The sequence below is a fragment of the Myotis yumanensis genome, unplaced genomic scaffold, assembly GCF_028538775.1.
Source record: "Myotis yumanensis isolate MYYU_CA2020_CCGP unplaced genomic scaffold, mMyoYum1.0.hap1 SCAF_15, whole genome shotgun sequence".
Classification (NCBI taxonomy): Eukaryota; Metazoa; Chordata; class Mammalia; order Chiroptera; family Vespertilionidae; genus Myotis; species Myotis yumanensis.
Genome location: NW_027223766.1, coordinates 31625407 through 31631687, shown reverse-complemented (window position 1 = coordinate 31631687; position 6281 = coordinate 31625407).

Sequence of the window (6281 nt, the reverse complement as noted above, 5' to 3'; positions counted from 1 at the left end):
TTGCTAAGCTGGTAGTATGTAAATATAAAGATGCTCATGGCTATCTTGTGTACATGAGAATGAAGAAAATCAACATAAAAAGACAGAGGAAAACAAAACAGGAAAAGAGCCAGATACATAAGGAAAAAAATTGACTTATATGTGAAGCTAGTTGTGCCATAGGATGTTTAGATCTTGTAAACATTGTATTTCATTTTTTTAATATAAGGTTGTGAAGGAAGTTCATCACTTATGATTTGAAGGATCCTAATAATTGCAACGGGGGAGTTATATAATCAGTAATCTAATTAGATATCAAAAAGTAATTTTAAACAAATTTTCCATGTAAGACTCATTGACTGTTGCCTATTCTATGAAATTAGCAAAAATCTATAAAAGCAAAAATTAGCCCTAGCTGGTTTGGCTCAATGGATAGAGCATTAGCCTGCAGACTGAAGGGTCTCTGGTTCGATTCCTGTCAAGGGCACATGCCCGGGTTGCGGGCTCGAGCCCCAGTAGGGGACATGCAGGAGGCAGCTGATCAATAATTCTCTCTCATCATTGATGTTTCTATCTCTCTCTTCCTCTCCCTTCCTCTCTGAAATCAATAAAAATATTAAAAAGGCAAAAATTATAACAGTACCAAGTGTGGTTCTAAATATACGTAGAATATTTAAAACAATTACATTATTAAAAAACAGTTGGTTAACGGGCATATTAAGGTGAAGTTTCTATACTTCACTCAAAATGGTGAAATGACTTAACAGTAAACTAATAAGTTATTCAAATCTAACATAATACCAAGGAAACCACTAAGAAGTTTTACAAAGGTCTACACTAAAAACACTCTAGATAAATCAATATGAAAATTTAAAGAATGTTCAATAACCAGAAAATGCAATAAAAAGAAAACAGAAATAAAATGAGAGAGAATAGGAAAAAAAACACACAAAATAGCAGTTTTAGTCTAAATATATTAATAATTAGATTAATATAACTGTTCTAAATATGCCAATTAAAACACAACTATTGGTTGAATGGATAAAAATGACCTAACCATAGGCTGTCTAAAAGAAATTCACTTCAAATATAATTATAAAGGCATAATGAAAGTAAAATGATAGAAAAAAGATATCATGCCAACATTAATCAAAAGAAAGCAGGAATGGACATATTAGTATCAGATAAAGAAGAATTCAGAGCAAAGAAAATCACCAGAGACAGAGGAAGACATTTTATAATGGTAAAATGGTCAATTACCACAACCACCTAAGAATCCTAAATGTGTATGCCCCAACAACAAAATTGAATTTATGTGAGGAGAAATTCATAAAATGCGAAGGACAAATACACAATTCCACAATCATAGTTGGAGATATCAATTTCCCTCTCTCAACAGTTCACAGAACTAGAAAGGAAATCAACAAGAATATAAAGAAAGTAAACAACAACATCAATCAGTAGGATCTAATCAACATTTATAAAACATTCTACCCAAAGACAGACTACACATTTTTTTAAAAATGTATTTCATTAATTTCAGAGAGAAGGGGAGAGGGAGAAAGAGATAGAAACCTCAATGATGAGAGAGAATCATTGATCGATCGGCTGCCTCCTGCATACCCCCTACTGGGGATCAAGCCCACAACACAGGCATGTGCCCTGACAGGTTCATAGATCAACACTCAACAACTGAGCCACACACCAGTGGGGCTACACATTCTTTTTAAATGTCCATGGGATATATAGATCATATCCTGAGCTATCAACAAACTTCAACACATTTAAAAGCATTGAAATCATTCAGAAATATGTTCTCTAACCACAATGGATTCAAAATAGAAGTCAAGCCCTAACTGGTTTGGCTCAGCAGATAGAGCGTCGGCCTGCAGACTTAAGGGTCCCAGGTTTGATTCCGGTCAAGGGCATGTACCTTGGTTGTGGGCACATCTCCAGTAGGGAATGTGCAGGAGGCATCTGATTGATGTTTCTCTCTCATCAATGTTTCTAACTCTCTATCCCTCTCCCTTCCTCTCTGTAAAAAAATCAATAAAATATACATATTTTTTAAAAAGAAGTCAAAATGTAAAGATAACAAAAAAATTTTGCAAATATTTGGAAACTAAACAACATACTTCTAATAACCCATTGGCCAATGAGAAAGTCTTGAAGGAAATTTAAATACACACACACACACACACACACACACACAGTGAACTGAATGAATGTGAAAATACAAAATGTCAAAATGTATGGGACACAGCTACATGAGTGCTGAGAGGGAAGTTTATAGCTCAATGCAAGCATTATAAAAGAGGAAAAGTCTCAAATCAATAACCTAAGCTCCCTCTTGAAGATCCTAGAAAAATAAGAGCAAAATAAACCTAAAGCATGCAGAACAGATTAAGTAATCTAATGAACTAAAATAACAGATTAAAGCAGAATGCTGAATATATTCTCTCACCCAAAAAAGGTTGGCCACAACTGTAAGTTGTACTTCTGCCATCCCGTCCCCACAAAATGCAGTTTGTTATTGTGGGTATTAATTTCACTGTTGATATTCAGTTGGTGGATAAAATAAATTTACCATTTCCCAACAATATGTTTTTCATTATCTCTGTCACAGGAGCTAAAGTTTTTAATGTCCTCCTATATGTGCTGGAAATAATTTCAAATTTAGTCAGATGCAACAAGAGAAAGGATGGTGAGGGCCTTCCAAAGCCAGCTGTGGGCCCTGCCCATGGGTGAGTACTGCATGGGGACAGGAAGCAAAGGATAGCTTGCCATACCTGCGTGAACAAAATGAAATAAATACACAGTCTGCCTAGTTCTGCTTTTGAGGCATAGTAACTCTACCCACAGGGAAAACAGCCCAGTGAATGTCACACGGGACCCTTCCATGCCTTCGAACCAGTCCGTGCTGGAGCTGCTTCTCCTTGCTTGGCTAACACTTACCGAAGTATCTTCAATGCAATAAAAGGAAGGAGTCAAGACACCAAAGAGGAGCCCAAGGATTTCTCAAAATGTCACTTTATTCCTATTCAGTAGTCAGATGAACAAGAGAATTTTTTAAAATGTCAGTTTATTCCTATCAGTTGTTGCCTGCTTCCAGACCTCTGTGGAAGGCAAGGTACCTTTGAACATCTGACAGCCTTGGACCTGAGCTGAGCCTGCTCTGCTCTCAGTGGCGTTTTGATAGACATAGAGCACTACTGCTCAGAGCTCCCAGCCAGCCTCCATAGGACCAACTTAGCATCTGGTGTGAAGGAAAAGGGTGGAAAGTAATCTGACCTTTCTAACTACTGTCTCCTTGGGAAGTAACTGCATTCATGGCATACGACCCAGGGGTAGTTCTTCTCAGGTACCTATTAGAAACAAAGGAAGCAAGGAAGCACCATCTCTCTATAAAAGCCTAAGTGACCAAGCGACTGGTTGACTGGTCGCTATGACACGCACTGACCACCAGGGGACAGGCACTCAGCACATAGGATCGGGCTCCCTCCTGTCTGGATCGGGCCTGTGGGGATTGAGCCAAAACTAGCTATCCAACATCCCCCAAGGGGTCCTGGATTGCGAGAGGGTGCAGGCCAGGCTGAGGGCCCCCCAGCGGTGCATGAATCCGTGCACCGTGCCTCTAGTATTCAATAAAAGTTTTAAGTACAAGATTGTATTTTTAGCTCTTGTGTTAATTATTTTCTAGAAGGAGCACAGAGATCTTTTTTGAGAAAGAGAGAGTGTTATGTGATGGTTACTGGAGCTTCTAAAACATTAGATTAATCCCTTCTGCTTTAGGGAGTCACAAGTTAACAGGTTGAAGTCTGCTATCCAACACTACTCACTCATGAGAAGGAGGTCAGAAACTCCTCCTCTGTGGGAATAGTAGGAAATGGCAATAACTTTCCCATCACCCCCTGCCCAAGAAATACATGGTGCCATCACAATTAATGAGCCAGGTCTAAGAAACAAAAACTAGACGCAAGCAAAGCCAGAAGAAACAACATATAAATAGGCCCAAAACAAAATTCTGGATTCAATTACTACACGTTTTAGAAGTCCATAAATATTCATTTGACCAAAGAGAATCATTTGGCTTAAAACACTGAACACTTTGCTTGATATTTAACTTGAGTGGAAAAGACTCCTTTGGGAGACAGTTGAAAGCAGCTGATTGCAACAGCTATTTCCTCATCGCAGCCTCTTCACAATAAGGATAAAACAAGAGTATATGCAGAGCATCTTAACTTTCCTTAAAACAAGGTATCAAAAAGGTAATGCTATCATTTTAAATACATTTTGTTTGCCTAGATTTAACAAGTATTCCATTAGTTGATATGCTTCAGGCTACGAGTAACCAAATAAGTGGGGGGAAAATCATTTTAAACAAGAAGGGGATGTACTCTATCACATAACTAAATGTCTAGAGGGGAGCATACTCCAAACAAAGCAGCATGAAGACTCCAGTTCCATATCTTTATGATTCTCTTGACTCTGTCTTTTGCCATGTTTTGGTTCTGTCCACAGATAGACTACCCCACAATCTCAAAATACCTGCCAGTAACAATGGACACAACACACTTTTTAAAAATGTTTATTGCAAGAAAAAGCAAACCTCTCTCTTGACCATGGAAAAAGAAAGTATTTCTCTTTAGTCTAATTGGGATCAATTTGAGTCATATGCCTCCTTTCTGTGTACTTATGTGGAAATGAGACTACGAGAGGTTACCCTTGGAAAGGCTAAGGGATTTGTTCAATATTATGAAAGGAACATTGGGGAGGGTGAAAAGGGAGCCAATAAAAAGAAAAAGTATTCATACATTCGACTCAGCATGTGGATATTTTCTATATATTTGCTAAAATAATAATGTTAAAAACGACATTTGACCTCCTCATCCCGGTATTTTGATTTATGACTTACAACTAATATTAAAACAAAGTGACCTCGCATTGAAAACATTTGCTCAGATTCTAAGGGGAACTTTATTTAGTATAATATCATGAAATTAATACCTCGTATTGGTGAAATTCAATAATAAGTGTGAGACTTTGAAATAATATTCTACTAGATTATTGAAAGCCTGTTTAATTTCTTGCCACCAGGAGTTCAGTTTCTGCCCTGAAGTCCTCCTGCTGCTTAAAAATATATATGAAACCAAGAGTGAAAGGGTTGTCTTCAACATTTTGTTCAATATAAATAAATGGTGTTTTTAGAAAATCCTTTTAATGCCATAATCTGACATAATTTTTAATTTTTAAACTCCTTTAAGTAATAGTAATAATATTTGCTGACCTAGAGTAATTTTATAAGAATTCATTAATCTTCTAAAATGCTTTGATAGGTTAAAATAAAAGGCCCCATACAGTATGACCAGTTTCAGTTATTATTTAATTAAATTTCAAATGGCAGTTTGTTATGCATCAAAGTAAAACATTTTGCTCATTGCTGCCACTTCTAAAGTTTTTGCTCCTCTCTAATAGCTCGTGTTACCGCTTTAATTATTACCATTAAACATGTTGTAAAATCCCAGTGGAGAGCACTATTCAGATCTATGACAGTGAACTACTGAATTCCTTTCGACTTACTTCACTTGGTCTCTGTGAGATTTCGTTCAAATAAACTATTATAGCAAGAAAAGTTGCAGGTCTGATTTTACGGCCATATGACAACTGTCGTCTGATCCAGTTACTGTCTGGTTTAGAAATGTTTTCGACAAACAGACTTGCCTTGAAACTTTTTTTTCTAAGAGACAGTTTCTCGGTGGCCATTTACCTGCAGTAAGAGCTGCATACCAGCTGGACCAACAGACAGAAAATCTTGCTTGCTTGCTTTCGTTGACAACTGGATTGTCACTAATTACACTAATATTTCCTTGATGTTCTTTTGCCCAAGCAGCTGGGTTTTTCATAATTAACTAAGGTTTCTCAACAGGAGATACATCTCACTAACATACCCAGTTCAAATCAAATTTATACTTACAAAAGAAACAAATGTCAAGATAGCTTCTAGAATATATAAAAAGGAATTAGTTTATTTTTCTTTGAGAAAGTATTCTACCTTTAAGAGAAAACTTATAAACTAGGGCTTTGAACCTATTCAAAGAAAAGGCAATTATATTGGCAAACACTAACTAACTTCAAAGTTTCATGGAAAAATCTGTTAGCATAAAATTCTCTAATTCTGGCAAGTAGTTTTAACTTTATCAATTAGGATTGGGTTTGGCTGCATACAAAAGAAGTTTTGGGGACCCTTTTCCCCCTCCCTACTTGGGAGTCCATTCTGTGGGACTCTTCCCCCTCCCTACGTG